This window comes from Dromiciops gliroides, chromosome 2 (assembly GCF_019393635.1).
Source record: "Dromiciops gliroides isolate mDroGli1 chromosome 2, mDroGli1.pri, whole genome shotgun sequence".
Classification (NCBI taxonomy): domain Eukaryota; kingdom Metazoa; phylum Chordata; class Mammalia; order Microbiotheria; family Microbiotheriidae; genus Dromiciops; species Dromiciops gliroides.
Window position 1 is genome coordinate 381277552 of NC_057862.1, and position 17258 is coordinate 381294809.

Genomic DNA, 17258 nt, shown 5'->3' on the forward strand with positions numbered 1-17258 from the left:
GGAGAGCAATTTCGAACTATGCCCAAAAGACTATAAAACTGCATACTATTTAACTCAGAAATGCCTTTACTTGGTCTATATCCCAAGAGATCATATAAAAGGGAAAAGGACCCATGTGTACAAAAATATTTATATATGTTCTTTTTGTTATGGCAAAGAACTAGAAATTGAAATGCCATCAATTGGGGAATGGCTGAAGAAGTTGTGGCAAATGAATGTAATGGAATACTATTGTGCTGTAATAAATGATAAGCAGGAAGATTTCAGAAAAATTTGGAAAGACTTATGTGGACTGATGATCAGTGAAGTGAGCAGAACCAAGAGAACATTGTACACACTAACAGCAACATTATGTGATGATTGACTGTGATAGATTTAGCTATTCTCAGCAATACAATGATCTAAGACAAATCCAAAGGAAAATGCTCTCTACATCCAAAACAAAGAAACTTGGAGTCTGAATACAGATCAAAGTATACTAGTTTCACTTTTTTTGTTGTTATTTGTTGTTGTTGTTTCTTCTTTCTTCTGATTTTCCCCTTGTTCTGATTCTTCTTTCACAACATTACTAATGTGGAAATATGTTTAATGTGATTGTACATGCATAACCTATATTAGATTGCTTGCTTTCTTGAGGAGGGAATGGAGGGAGAGAGAAAAATTTGGAACTCAAAAGCTTACAAAAATGAATGTTGAAAACTATCTTCACATGTAATTAGGAAAAAAAATGTTCTTTAAAAAGACAAAACTTTGCACTATACTATATTCTTCAATCTGACTTGGCTCTAGTATGTCCACATTCTTATTTGTGGCCCCATAATTGTATATTAGACTGAAAGACTAAAACAGATAGGGTTCTTCTATATGCGCTCTCTCTCTCTCTCTCTCTCTCTCTCTCTCTCTCTCTCTCTCTCTCTCTCTCTCTCTCTCTCTCTCTCTCTCCCCCTCCCTCCCTCCCTCCCTCCCTTCCTCCTATCTTTCTGTCTCCTTTTTGTCTCTGTCTCTGCCTCTATTTGTCTCTCTCTGCTCTCTGTCTGTCAATCCCACCTTTGTTCCAAGGCATGGCTCACTGGGTAATGGAGAAAGGAGAGATATATTTGGCAAATGTAAGATAAAATCAAGGGCACTAATAAAAATATTTTAAAATAAAAATATATCATCAAATTTGGTAATAATAATGGCTAAAGTAATACCAATAATAGCAAGTCTGAATTTACATAGTACTTTCATAAGGTACTTTAGTTAAAGCAGCCTTGTAGGATAACTTGTTTCAGAGAGAACGGAGGACATATATACTTGGAAATGAAGGTAATATATAAAAATAAATGATCTCAAGAAAAATTGTAAAATAAAATAAAGTCAGACAAGCATGTCTACCTGTTTTGGATAGGAAACCACCTCTTAGCAAGATTTTATCTTTGCCCAGAGCTATATATCTCTGAGTCTCAACGTCCTCAACTGAAAAATGGGGATAATAATACTTTCACTACTTACCTATTGGGTAGTAATACAACTCTGTGAGAACAATCCTGTGTTCACTTTTGAACCTTAAGGTGCTACAGAACTTTGGATTACTATCATTCCTTCCCTTGAGTCTCACTAGAACCCTTGGAAATAGGTAGGTTTGGTATTACTAGTCTTTTTTTTTTAATAGATGAAGAAACTGAGATGGAGATATTAAGGAATTTAGCCAAGGTCATATAGATGGAAGGTGGTAGAGGACCTGAGCCTAGGTTTTCTGATTTTGAGGGCACAGTCTTTCCAAATATTTAATGGCCTCATTCTACCTCCAAAATTCAGGCCTGTGATTTCTTGCAATCCAGGGTCCTAAAACTGTTTTATGATGACTTTGACTTTTAAAAATGACAGAGTATGATTGCTGAACAGAACTTTACAGACTATTAAGTGCAACCTTCTCATTTTACAAAGAAGTAAATTGAGGCCAAGAGAAATAAAAGGATCTGCCTAATATCACACAACTAGTAAGATCCAGGGCTTGAATCCAGATTCTTTTTCTTTAAACTATAAATCCAATGATCTTCTGACTACAACATTCTGATTTGCAACAATACTGGTTACATGACCTTACTCATCTATTCAGAGTACAAGTCATATCTGTGCACCAATCCCCCACCATCAAAACACAGATAGATTCCCAAGTACTATTCAACAAATGTAGGTTGAGGGCTTCCTACTTCCATGCAGAAGAAGTGGATCAAAGCCTACCTATTCGTTTTAGAGGCATATTCTCAAGTTGTGGTTGATAATTCAGTGCCCAGTGAAGGGAATGTGAGGAAGCAATTGAGATGTCTGTGAATGTCTTTGAGGTGGCCCTGTCTCCCAGAGGCAAGTGGGTGGTTCTCAGCTAAAGAATAGTTTTCCCCAAAAGGAAGAGAATTATAGGGGAGCCAGAAATAGAAAGACATAAAAGGTACCATCATGTACCTTCCCACCATCCTCCTTCCATTTACACCAGAACAAAAGAATTCCTTATGCTTAAACATGCTGGGATTTTTTTTTCTCTTTCTTCCTTTTTTTTCCCTTTAAGCTACCACTACGAGATACCTATTTTAGGAAAATTATTGAGGGTGAAAGCCTTTGCTCCCTCCAAGGTCAGATAAGGTTACAGTCAAAGCAGAATTTCATGTTTATGTGTGGGGAAAAAAAAGCTGAGGACCCTGTAGATGTCTTCAAGAAGACAAGGGTCAAGGTTATTGGCAGAGGATGATGTATTCTCTGAGCCCAGAAGCAGAAAAAAGAACCAAATCAGATGGAAGAAATAGCTCAAGACAAAAACTGTCTTCTATACTGTGATACATCTAGATCGAAGCTTCTTAAACTGTGGGTCACAACCCTACATGGGGTCGTGTAAGTGAATGTGGGTGGTTGTGAAAAATTTGGCAGTAAATGTTTGATTTGTGTACCTATATACTTGGGGTTGTATAAAAATTTCTCAGGTGAAAAGGGGGCACAAATGGAAAAATTTAAGAAGCCCTGATCTATACCAGAGGTCTCAATATCACAAAGCCAAGTTCAGTTTTTCCTTAATTCTTCAAGTCTTAAAACAACAATAACACATTTATCACGCAAATGATATGAAATTAGCATTAATGATATTTTTTCTTAATTAGTGACATTTTATTGAGATGAAAGTTTATCAAGGGCCAGCAAAAATGGAAGTGCATTTGATTACATCCCTTTTTTCACAGGGCAGTGGGATGGGCTCAGAGATATTGGGTAAACTGGCTAAAGTCAACTCGAAGCTGTATTTTCAAAGGAGTCCAAGACCCTGACAATGGCCACCTTTGGGGTACAAGAAGAAATGAAATTTACCAAAAGGGTAGGGGGAGTAACAGACAAAACATTCACAGACATCTTCTAAATGATTACAGATGAAGCATAAAATCATAGAGCATGAGAACTGGAAGGAATCTGAGAAACATAGAATGTTAGAGCCGGAAGTAACCTTCAGAGACCAACAAATCTGACCTAATTTTACAGATGAGAAAACAGAATCACAGAGAAGGAAAGTGACCTTTCAAAGGTGATACAGCCAATTTGTGGGAGCACCAGGACTAGATTTGAAGTTTCTTCATCTCTAATTGAACACACTTTCCACTGTACCATGTTGTATAGATTTTAAGTGAGATATTCTTCCATAAGATAAAGGAATTGACCCAGATGAACATTCAAGTTCTCATTCTGTTCTACAATCCAATGACTATAAATATGCACCTTGGAATAGCAATTTATACAAATTTCCAGGAAAAGAATATTTGAGCAAAATGGTTCTGAAAAAAAAAATGAGCTTTCCCTGGTAGCTCAAAAGAACAGATGAAAGCTAAATTATCTTCAGATTCCAAGGTCAGTGTTGGTGATGGTTTTGTCTTTTTTTTAATTTAGTGACTAAAATCTTTAGAATTCTGGGTTACTCTTCATAAACAGATAGATTAGGTGTTTGCCTTGGAAAGGAACCCACAGAACATTTTCCCTTATTTCTTTTCTTTTCTTCATTTGTTAAGATGCTTCAACCAGCACTACCCCTCTAGATGACTGAGCACCTTTCTGGGTCCAGGAATAGTAAATTAGTATGCAGAAACAATATGAAAAGTTTGTACAACTAGAACTCATAAAGAGGAGTGATACCAGGATGCATAATTCACCTTCCCTTCTAGAACATTGGTTGTCCTTAGCATTTCACAATTAGTCAAAATCATAATGGCCTCAGGCAATCTTTTGCCACTGATGTTGCAAAATGTAAAATTTTACAGATTGGATACAAAGGAAATTCTAGTTTGCTTCCTATTCACAAGAATGGATAATTGTTGCATTGATGTGGGTTTTTTTTTCTTTCATTTTAACTTACAACTTTTAGAAAACGTATACCTAGGTTAAATTCCAGGAACAACCAGTTAGCCAGGATATAATACCTTTGTTTCATTAATCCATTTCCTTGCTGCTTGGTTCTATGTGTTTCCTATATTATACACAATGGAAAGAACAATAGCTATAGAATCAGAAGACCTGGGTTCAAATCCAGCTTCTGATACTTACTACTTATGTACTAAGGTGCCAAATTTGACTCTGCCTAGGTTTTCACATTTGTGAAATTAGCGGGTTAAACTAGGTAGCTTAGGAGGCCACGGCTACCTTGATATTTAAAACCTATGATTCACTTCAGTTCAGTAAAGAAATGGGACATTGTGCTGGAAAGGTAACTTTACTGGGTTAGGGAAGATATGGCTTTAACTTCTGGCCCTGCTACCTGGTAGCGATGTAGGCAAATCATTTTACCATTCTGTGCCTCAATTTCCTCCTTTGTCAAATGGACAATATTATTTTTCCCTCCCATTTCACAGAGGTGTTTTGAAAGGAGTGGTTTGAAAATTGTGCAATCCCATGAAGTAGTATCATTCGAATACCTGGATGCAGCATTCCTGTTAGGTGAGATTGCTTTTGCATCAAGGATATTGCTTGTAATTGGCATTATTCCCTTTACAAAATCCTAAGCATGAATTTAGAGCTGGAAAAGATCTTTAAAACCTTTTAGTTCAACCCCCCTCACTTTACAGATGATGAAACTAGGACTTAGAACATTTAAGTGACTTACCTGGAATTGTACAGCTAGTAATCTCCAAAGGCAGAATTTGAACTTGGGTTTTATGGACTCCAAATTCAGTCCTCTCTCTGCTATACATTCATTGGAATGTAAGCTCTTAAGGACAGGAATTGTCTTTCTTTCTACTTCTATCAGTATTCCCAGTGCTTAGCACAATACTTGACACATAGTAAGCTTTTAATAAGTTCTAGTTGACTGCCTGTCATGTTGCCACATATCTTTGAACTTTCTATGCCCTTCTCTTTTCTGTCCTTACTTCTCCCTAGTAGTGGTCCACTGCTTTTCTTGTTGTGCTGAATCATGGAGGAGAGTTAAATTAATAACAATAGTTCACATTTGTATTGCACTTCATAGTTTATAAAATACCTTCCTCAAAACCTCAAGACAAATAATATATAAATATCATAATGTCCATCTTACAGATAGAAAAACTGAGAGGACCCATGGTTACACAGAAAGTTCTTAGGAGAAACAAGTCTCAAACTCGGGTCTTCTCAATCTAATTCTAATCTTCTTCCACTACACGACTCACACAGCTGAAATGTCAGGACAAGACCTTTTGTGTTCATGCTTTTCTGATTGTGGTTGAGTATACTGAGGGGCTCATTCTCAGTGCATTTTTATAAATCAAAGGAATATTGAAGTCATTATGTTGCAGTACAACATATCCTTTCATCGGTCAATTCGTCTGGGTCAACTGTCCTCACGCATTCATTCTAACCATCTAGGAGATGGAACAGGTTTATATTTTACCCTTTGTCCAATATAGCAGCTGCCATTCACTGTTATCCTGAAATAATATTCTGAAATCAAGCCATCACATGCCATTATTATGACTCAAGCACTATCTTCTATCAGAATCCTGGAGGGAATTCAAACTTAGTGTCTGGATGGTCAGTATATATCCTGCTCCCCAGGAGCTCAGATTATCAGAGAGGGTAACATCATCCAGGTCACAGCACCATTCATATCATCTCTTTCTTCCTTGAACCACCTGCGTTGTCTCCCAGGTGCAGGATGTAATATAAGGCCCATGGAGAGCTTGACATGTCACATGCAATTGCGCCCTGTCAATCACGTATAGGCTAACACAAGCATTCAAGGGCCTTGTCTTCCCCCATGCTGGCCCTGAATGAAACAGGAAGCTACCCTCTGAAGCGAGCAAAAGTCAGTTCTGCTGAAATGATACTGATTGCTGTGATGGCACTCGGTGAAAACAGTCCCAGAGGACCCCAGCCTCTCTAAGGTCTCTATAGATCAAAGTCAACCTGAGATCTTATGTCGAGGAGTGAACTGAAAGACCAGAAACTGCAGACTGCTCCTATCACCTGGGCTGATTAATGAATGAGGCACTTGCAAATGAGAGTACGTGGCTAAAGTACATAAATCAATAAGCACTGAAAGTTTGAATGCCCCTCAGGCTAAAGAAGGAATTCTGTATAGATGGATGAAATTCATTCCTTTCTTTCTCTTGGTCCTTCCTCTACCCCCCTCCCTAACCATTGTCTTCTCTAAGAGATACTGATATCCACATGGACCACCTAGACTAATTCAAGGAACAAAAGGGGTGGGAGATGACATCCAGCTAGATAGTCCATGGTAGCAAACATAAAAGAAGTTGACCTGGGTTCAAGTCCTGGTTCTCTCAACAAATTATTATGTGATTTGGAGAAAGTCATTTATACTTTCCAGGCCTGAGTTTCATCTCTAAAAATTTCTGGTATAAAATTCCACCCCTGAAGTCCCTTCCAGCTCTAACATTCTATGTACTATGGCCTAAGGTGCTTACAGCTCTATAACTCTAGAATTCTAATTCTTTTTAATACTACCTCCTATTGGTACATGTCTCCTTCCAACTTATACAGAATGCACCTCCTGCATTTCGAGGATTCTCCTCTATAAGTTCAAAGTATATGGATGTGATAAGAAAAAGCCACTCCTTCAGCATACCTGCTAAGCCTGATGGCTTCCCTGCTGCTTACTGTTATAAGAAGGAAGTGTCAGCATCATCATGCTCACAGCTTCGTCCCTGTCTCAGTAGCCCTCATGATTGGCAAGTATCTCCCAAACAACAAGGGCCAGCAATGTCGGAATTGGCAGGTTATTTCTCATAACCTTGTCTTGAGTCTTAATATGGACCCTGGGGCAGTTAGGTGGCATAGTGGATAGAGCACCGGCCCTGGAGTCAGGAGGACCTGAGTTCAAATCCGGACTCAGACACTTAACACCTACTAGCTGTGTGACCCTGGGCAAGTCACTTAACCCCAATTGCCTCACCAAAAAATTTAAAAAAAAAAAATTTAATATGGGGGCAGCTAGGTGTCGCAGTGGATAGAGCACCGGTCCTGTAATCAGGAGGACCTGAGTTCAAATCAGGCCTCAGACACTTAACACTTACTAGCTGTGTGACCCTGGGCAAGTCACTTAACCCCAATTGCCTCACTAAAAAATAAAAAAAAGAAGAAAAGAAAAAAAATTTAATATGGAACCCATGGGAATATGGGGTGGGCACCCCTTATCTAATGAGCCTTTCATTTCTGGAGTTTTGAAGAATAGAGATGATTTCCCTTCCAAAGACCTGATGGAAAAGAGACAGGTGTTCCCAAATTTAGAGATCTTTACAAACCATGAGCAGTTTCATCCACCCACCCTCTCTGCTACAGGCAGTAGAGATGGTCCTCCTACAGAAATCATGATCCACGGCACATTCACCCAACCCACCATCAAGCTCTCTATAGCCAGGTATACATAAAATGGAAAACTCATATTATTTGATCAAATACCAGATGATGGAGGACCTATAGAGACCTTGTATTCAGATATTTTATTAGAAACATAGGGTTGGACAGGCTCTCTGGAGGTCATTTAGACAAAGCTCCTTCCTCTACAAATGAATGACTGACCCTATGATGTAACTTTTAGGATCTCCTTCACTACTAAACTCCAGCATCTCTGTGCTTCTAAAAAAGGTGCACTTTAGTTCTAACACAAACTCCTCCTGCTACATCTTAAAGTCATTCACTATTCATGGTTCTCCCCTTGGTGCTGAGGTTGTCATCTCCTTTACATTGAGGGGAATTTTCAGTAATAAGAATCAGAAGAAAAACAAAAGAAGCAGTTGAGTAACACAATATAGAGGAAACCAAATCTCCCATTTCCGTTCCTTTTCATGTATAAAACTTTAGGTGGAATTAGACCAAAGTAAAAGTAAAGAGTTTCACAAAGAAGGCTACCTTAGATTTGCCTTACATATGCAGGTCACTAGGTTAAAGGAATGGTCGTGGATACAAATCCAAATACCTACTGCAGCATGGACAATTAGAGAACGAGACAATTAAACAGAGAACGAAGAATGTTAAAGGCACAAGAAACTTTTGAAAGGAGAATGTTAGTACCTAAAAATATCAGAATATTAAAATAATAGATCATAGAATTTGAGAACTGGAAATAACACTTAGCTACTCCAACCTCCTCATTTTTACAGATTAGAAAACTGAGGTTCAAAGAATTGAAGTTCCTGATCTAAGGTCACACAGGAAATTTGGGGCACAACCACAACAAATCTTTTTTGCTTCCCAGTTCATTGTTCTGGCATATAGTTCTGTATCCAGTCAGGGCCAAAAATGGACTCTGCAACGCTCAGGGCAAATATCAGTGTGTGGCCTTTATTCACTTTCATTAAGTTCAATAATTAAAATGACCAATAAAGGCAAGCTGCAATAAAAATTAAGAGTTAAAAAACCACCACAGTTCTAGAGGGTCAGTGATAAAGCATGTTACCCACCTCCTAATAGACAGGGGATGGACTCAAGATACAGAAAAAGAGGAATCGATCCAGACAATATCTGTATTGTACTTTCAGCTCATCAAGATACAGAAAAAGAGCCAAGTGTGTGGTGGAGCCAGTTTATACTTCCTCTAAGGATAATTGTGAAATTTTCAATGTGAGCATTTACACCTTAGAAATCAGTAAATGGTACAAATCAGGGATTGATTTATTATTTTGTTGATTTTCTAAACTTTAAAAAGTTCTGGGGAAAATGCTAATAATGCAGATTAAACTTAAAAGTGTGCTGTGCATAATTTTCTTCTTGTTTGGAGATCCAGTTGTTAAATATTCACATATACATCCATTTGGATATGGCCAATGTGGGAATTTGTTTTGCTTGACTATGTATATTTGTTATGAGGTCGTTGTTATTCTTATAGTTGTTGCTATAGTTGTTTTCCCCAATTGTGGAAGGAGGGAGGCAAGGGAGCAAAAATAGATTTTTATTTATGGAAATACATTTAATTGAATTTATTTTTAAAAAATTAAAAATGAATCCAATAAGATAAAACATGCATAACAGATAACAATATTCATGAGGAGATTTGTATTAATTGATTCTGAGGGAAAGAAAACAACATACACATGATAACACGAAGGAAACCAATACTAAAAGACATCAGAATTCAAACTAATATAATATGCAGTCTTGACTCCAAAGGACTGAGGATGAAAGTGTTCCCTCCTCTTAACAGAGGGCAAGTGAACTATGGAAATAGAATGTTGCCCATGCTCTCAGACACAGTTAATGTGTAGGTTTGTTTTACTTAACTGTTTCTGTTTCTTGCAAGGGAGAATTTTATTGCATGTGTTATTGGAAATGACAGTCATACCCCCCAAAACATAAATGAATTTTTAAGATCCAAGATGCAGCTGTGACAGTATGTATGAAATAAGAGAGAGAAAAGAAGAAAAAAAAGGAAGGTGGGATAGGAAAAAGAGAGGGAAAGCTTTCAGTTTTAAGTAATAGCTTGATTGAAATTATTAGAACATTAGATTTTCCATAGCAATAGCTGGAAGGTCTTCTTTCTTCTCTTAGGTCCTGACTTGGATGTAGTGATATAAAATAAAAGCCTCCTAGTTGTGACCTAGGTGGTGCAGTAGATAGAACACTGGGGCTGGAGTAAGAAAGACTTGTGAGTTCAAATCTAGCCTCAGACACTAGCTATGTGACCCTGGTCAAGTCACTTAATTCCATTTGCCTCAGTTTCCTCATGTGTAAAATGAACTGGAGAAGCAAATGGCAAATAATTCCAATATCTTTGCCAAGAAAACCCCAAAAGGGGTCACAAAGAATCAAACACAACTGAAAAACAACTAAACAAAAAAGTACCCAGAGTATTGAACCCCAATGAAAAGGATAGATTTTGGAATACAGAGTTTGAAATAGTATGCATCCTAGTGTCAGAGGTCCTAGGATTGAATCCTGACTTTATTACTCGCTACATTTTAGATTTTGAGTCAAATCTCCAGACTAAATCTCTAAAGCCTAAACCCTAGGATCCTGGGTCCTGATTCTTCCACTTACTCACTTATTAGCTACATAACTTCGATCAAATCACTTTATGACTCTGAGCTTCAAGTTAATCATCTGTGAAATGGGGATAATACTTTAAATACCCATATCACAAAACTTTAGGTGATAGAAAAGAGCTTTGAGGAAGCTGGCATTTCAGTGGATTGAATTCTAGGCCTGGAGTTAGTAAGAACTAATTTATAATCCAGCCCCAGACACCTCCTAACTATGTCTTAACCTTTGTTTGCCTAAGTTTCCTCAACTGTAAAATGAGGAAAATAATAGCGCCTACCTTGCAGTGCTGTTATGCAGATTAAAAGAGAGACTATTTCTTAAAAATGCTTAGCACAGGGTCTGGCACATAGTAGACACTATACAAAAGATTATCACCTCTGCCCCTTTACAGAAATATTCGGGTTCCAGAATCTGAGAGACATATCAACATAACTATGATTGTTTATAATACAAAATGACTAACTTTAAATATCAAGTTTTCTTCCCCTGGTCCATTTAAGTAATTGTTTGGAGAAGCCAGTAGTCAGAGAAACTGAAAACCCAAACATTAGGAATCAATTGAAAATCAGGTCAGAAATGAAGTCAGAAGGTCTCTTTGATGAATGTAAGACATTAGGAAAAGCAGAATAAATTTGCAAAGATTTGATTTGCAAACAACTTTTTCAGAAACAAGTTTGGCAGCATGACATAATAGAAAAAATACATTCTGAGTGTAGACTGAAACAGACCTTTTCACTTTATCTTTCTTTATTTGTATTTTGTTTTGTTTTGTTTTGTATTTTGGGGTTTTTTTGGGGGGGGTTGTTTTGCAACATGGTTAATATGGAAATATATTTTGCCTGACTTCACATATATAATTGAAATCATATTGCTTGAGGGGCAGCTAGGTGGCACAGTGGATAAAGCACCAGCCCTGGATTCAAGAGGACCTGAATTCAAATCCAGCCTCAGACACTTGACACTTACTAGCTTTGTGACTCTGGGCAAGTCACTTAACCCTCATTGCCCTGCTAAAAACAAAAACAAAAACAAACAAAAAAAGAAATCATATTTCTTGCCTTCTCAGTGGTTGAAGCTGAGGCAGGAAGGAGAGAAAGAATTTGGAACTCAAAATTTTTTAAAATTAATAATAAAATAAATAAATTACTTTTTAAAGAAAGAACACAGAAAAAAGATAAAGAAAGAAAAGAGAATGAGGAGAATGAGGGGTGGAAGAGAGAGAGAGAGAGAGAGAGAGAGAGAGAGAGAGAGAGAGAGAGAGAGAGAGAATGAAAGGGAGAGGAGAGATCCCTTAATGTTTTCTGCAACATCCTTTAAAGAAGCCAATTAGTTTCTACTCTAAGATCTCTGGTGATGGAGAACTCACTGCTGAGGAAGCACGCCATGTGTTTGGATAGCTCTAAGTTTTAGAAGATATGCAGCATAAAGAAAGTTCTATAATTGAAGATGACAGTTATAAAGAAAAAGAGGAAGAGAGGCAGCTTGATGGAATGGAAAGAAGACTTGGTTTGGAGGCACAAGATCTGGATTTGAATTCGTAGTACCTCTGCTACGTACTCCCTTGTCTGACTGTGAACAAATAGTTGTATCTCTCTGAGTTCTGTTACCTTCTCTATAAAATGAACATTTTAGAATTCAGATGTCTCTTTGAACTCATGAAATTTATGGCTATGATTTCTTGAGGAGAAGTTTGCTTCTTAGGATGGCTCTGCATTTTCAATATCATGACAATAGCACAATTTAAAAAACAAACAATTCTTTCCTCCAAGATAGAGTGTGTTAGTGCTAGTATATATCCCCATTAACAGATTTTTTAAATAAAAGGATCAGAGGTAAGATGACTTATTCAAAGTCATATAGTTGGTAGTTGCTAGACCTGAGACTCAAAGCTGTGTCTTACAACTCCCAAAGGCAGTTCTCTGTCCACTAAACCAGGCTGCCTCACCCATTTCATACCTTATCAAAATAAGATAGAAAGTGCTTATCACAGTTCCTGGCACATAGCAGGTGTTTAATAAATACTTGTTTACTTTTCCCTTCCTCCCTTTCTCCTGTACTCGTTTTTTGCTCATCGTACATAAGATGAGGTTTCCTTCTTTCCCTCAATCCTACACTATTTTCCTATCTAGTAGTTATTCTGGGCATTAAATTTCATCAACTAGCCATGATTTTAGCAACTAGGCCTCTTGGAAGAAGAGAACTCACAAGGAACCAATGGCAAATCTTGGGCAGAGACTGAGGAAAAATTCGAGGCAACATATTTTAGGGAAAAGGGCCCTGGATTATAAGGAAGAATACCAGGAACTGAGTTTCAGTTTAGCTACATACCAACCTGAGGAACTCATTTTGCTTTTCTTGACCTCAGTTTTACATCTGTATAATGATGGAGCTGGATTAGACAACTAATAATATCCCTTGTACTCACAAATTCTAAGATAATATGGCATCAGGAGCTTAAGGAACTTATTCTGGTTCTGCCACTCACTAGTTGTGTGACCTTGGCAAGTTGTTGCATCTTTGTGGACACAGCTCAGTGGGGTCTGGAGTCAGGAAGACCTGAGTTCAAATCCAGCCTCAGAAAATAGCTGTTTGCCCCTAGGTTGACCACTTCATTTCTGTTTCCCTCAGTTTCTCCAGCTGTAAATTAAGGTTAATGACAGCAATTACTTAAAAGGATTATTGTGAAAATCAAATGAGATAACATTTGGAAAGTGCTTAGCATAGTAAGAACTTTATAAATGCTTATTCCCACCTCCCATGGTCATTGGTGTCCATATATATATATATATATATGAGTGTTGAGATAGATAATCTCTCAGAGGTCCCTAATAGTCTATGTTCTAAATCCTTTTACAGGTCTAACATCTCTCATATTCTAGATTTCATATTCTATTTCTAGGGTATTTCCTAATTTTAATATTTTATGTCCTAAGGTCTCTTCCATCCCTAAAATTCTATGTGCTAAGTTTTGTTTGACGCTCCATGTTCTAATGTGCCCTCCTGCTCTAACATTCCATATTCTAAGGTTTCTTTCCACTTTTATTGTTATCATTAATAACAAAAAAATGGTAATTTATATTTATGTAGGGCTTTAAAATTTATAGTGATATTTAATATAGATGTGTATTTCAGATAAGGGTAAAGGGTTTGTAATCTGAAGACTCAGGTCCAAATCTGATTCTGCCACCTGTGTGACTTTAGGTATGTCAGTTTATTCTCTAGTCATCTGTAAAATGTGAGGAAGGAAAAAAGACTAGCTGACCTGTAACATTTAATCCAGCTCTAAGAACTCTGAAAAGGTTCATCTTGAAATGAAGATAGATGGACTCCTAACTCTTGTACAACAGAAATGACCCACCAGGAACACCCATCACTGGAAAGCATAAGTGGAATGTGAAAGTGAATAAGAGCCTCCCCTTCCAGGCCAAAGAAATGTCACATATCTCATGGTTCCCATCCTTTCAAAGTGAGGACAAAACCCTATGGTGGGGCAGCAGGCTTTTGCTCACCAGGTACACCCCTGAGTTTCAGGGATGTATGGTTATTACTATGATTATCACTCTGTGAAGCAACATGCAGCAGAATAGGATGCTGGGATTTTAATTTAAAAGGTTCTCATTGCAGTCCTTGGCATTGATTCTTTCTCTCCCTCTCCTCCCACAGTGACTCTGTGAGAAGAAAAAGAGAGCTAGAGAGAGCCACCCCCTGCATATGCATGAGCCATGGATATTACTCTGATTATGCAGAAGGAAGAGATCAGCCTGGTCCTCATACCCTTCCTGCAACTCCCAGCATCCCTCTGGGCCTAGTGCAGGCCGATTGAAAGTTGGGTATAGGTGCTTCTGACTAATGGGCCTGATGCTTAAGAACTGTAGAACCTGGGGTGGGCCAGGACTGGGGAATTGAGTGTTGCAAAAACAATTGCTCGGGATGCTCATGATAGTCAGGCTTTATGATGCATCTCAATTCTGGCAGTGGCTTTATCTCTGCAGGTCTGCAATGCAAATGACATGCTTCTAATGTGCTGTGTCCATGTTACCTCACAGCAAGACACCCTGGGAAATTACTAGTCAGCTTGTTACAGGATTTCAACAAAGTCGTGTATCATTAGGGGGAGAAATTGCCAATTTACTACAGTTCTGATGAGCATGTCCATGTAAGAATGTTACTGTTTGCTCAGCTTTACCCATGAATGTGCTGATGGCTCTGGATACCTTCCTGGGAACTCTGTAAACTAAGGTAGGGGATCCATACTCTACTGGGGCAATGCAGACCAGCCTTCGTGTCCATGTTGCCAGGTGTCTCCCACTACATACCATGATATCACTCCCAAACTGCCATCTGGTGACCATTGCACTAATGGACAGAGAACCATCCACAATCTTTTACCTACCAGTAAGGCTCAGGAATATAGAATTTGACTAGGAAACAGAGACTTGCATAGCTCACACAGGTTGAAATGTATAGTCTTGATTTCATTTGTGGACATGTTTTAACACAAGGTAACCAATCTGAGAAAAGAACATATATTATTTTTTTAAGATTATAGAATCAGGGGGCAGCTTAGGAGGAGCAGTGGATAAAGCACTGGCCCTGGATTCAGGAGGACCTGAGTTCAAATATGGCCTCAAACACTTGACACTAGCTGTGCGACCCTGGGCAAGTCACTTAACCCCCAGAAAGGAACTGAGAGATTATCTAGGCTGATTCTTTCATTTTTACAGAGGAAGAATCAGAAAGACATGGAAGGGAAAGGGCTTATTGGAGATCTCTCTCTCTCTCTCTCTCTCTCTCTCTCTCTCTCTCTCTCTCACATACACACACACACACGCACACAGTAAATGACAAAAACAAGATTTGAATTCATGTCTTTAACTCTAGGACCAGCTCTTTTCCCTGTACCAGGCTGCCTCCACTATGAAAATTTGACAACTTCTATTAATTGACTCATAGAATCTTGTAGTTGAAAATGCCAAAAGTGGCCTCTCTTTAGTCTTTGGATTCCTTTAGGGTCCAAACTCTAGCAAGAAAGATGAATCTTCTTTATAAGGATGTTGTCCAGCTTCATACTCCCATGAATTGGGGATTCAGAAGACTATCATTAATCTAGTGACAGGAAGCTCACTATCTATCAACACAATCCATTTCTTTGTTGAACAGTTCAAATTATTAGAAATGTCTATTTTCCCCATATTTAACTAAGACATGCCTCCCCATAACTTCTATTCAAATGTCCTATAACTTCTCTCTGAATTTTAACAGAATAAACCTCTTCCACATTCTACCTTTTCATATATTTGAAGAGAACAAATTTTAATTAACTCTTTTTTATAGATAAAATACCAAATTTTTCTAGAAACTTGGGTTAGAAAAGAAGCTTTCCTCACATACAGTAGGGTATATTTAGTAGAGGGAACATGTACATATAAACTGTATTCATTAAACCATATGGACATTACATTATACTTTCAATCAAAAGACTTATTAATGTGCAAGGGGTTTGGGAAATCCCAACTGGCTATGTGATATGCCACACATTTACTCTTACCTCATTCACTTCAAATTCCAATGTTTAGGCCTCATTCTTGCCCTCACACTCTGTACAGATTAGTGATACTGGTATTCTCATGCCAAAAGCCTCAGTGCTTTGTTTATGCATGCATACCTCTCAATGATGTTCTATGGGGTATCTATTTTTAGGGAAAGGATTTTGAAAATACAGAATATATTGGTTTGGGATTATATTCAATTTAAGAAAGACTAAGCACCTACTCCATGTGTAAAACACTTTTCTCTGTGCTGGTTATGCAATAATGTATCGGTTGTAAAATGGTTATGCAAAGGGTACATAGTTGCTGCCCTCAAGGAGTTTACAGTCTAATAAGCAGGCCATGGTCAATACATGAATAAACATAATATAAGGGTAATAGGACAGGGGCAAAAGAAAGCTCCAAACAATGTGCTCTAAGAAAACAAGGAGAGAGATCGCTTTTATCTAGGTAGAACTAGGAAAGACTTCATAGGGGAGGTGACTGCTAAACCTGACCTTGAAGGATGGAAGGATTTCTCAGGTAGAGCTTAAGGGAGCATAATATACACATGGGCAACAAGCTGACCAAATTCTTGAAGATGGGGGGTGGGGAGAGAGAGAGAAAGGGATGAGATTGCAAAATATTAGCAGGCTAATTTGGCTGGAGTCTGGAATAAACGCATGTGAACAATATGATTAAAACTGGAAAGATAAGTAGAAGGTAGACTATGAAGGAACTTAAATATGTTCTAAGGCAAGAGTATTTTACCTTATAAATATTCTAGAATAAAGGCTGATTAGCATAGCTTATAAAAAAGTAGACTTGGTGTCAGGAAAATCTGGGTTCAAGCCCAGCCACTGACACATATTGTCTATTTGTCCACTGACCAGTACCTCTTCCTGTCAGTGACCTCTGGGCATTGAGTTTTCCTACCTCTCCCCTGTTTTCACACCATGCTTATCTTCTTTGCTCATATTAATACTGCCCCTCTTCTACTCCTGGTCTGAACTAAGAAGCTGAGGGATTGAATCCCATATCTGCCAACAACTTATTGTTACCATGGTCAAGTATCTTCCCTTTCAAAATCTGTTCTCTCATCTATATAATGGGGAGCATTATTCTTGGACCTTTTATTTCACTGAGCTGTTGTTAAGAAAGTGTTTTGCAAACCTTCAGGTACTATAGAAATGAAGACTATTATTCTAACTTATTTATTAGTGTGTGGACTGATGTCTGTCTGAATTCAGG

General features: G+C 38.0%; 1 protein-coding gene across 2 annotated transcripts in view; it reads right to left on the reverse strand.

Annotated features, from left to right (window-relative positions):
* Positions 1-17258, reverse strand: part of BRINP1 (BMP/retinoic acid inducible neural specific 1) — a 181837-nt gene that overhangs the window by 112931 nt on the left and 51648 nt on the right. The gene's annotated exons all lie outside the window — the stretch shown is intronic.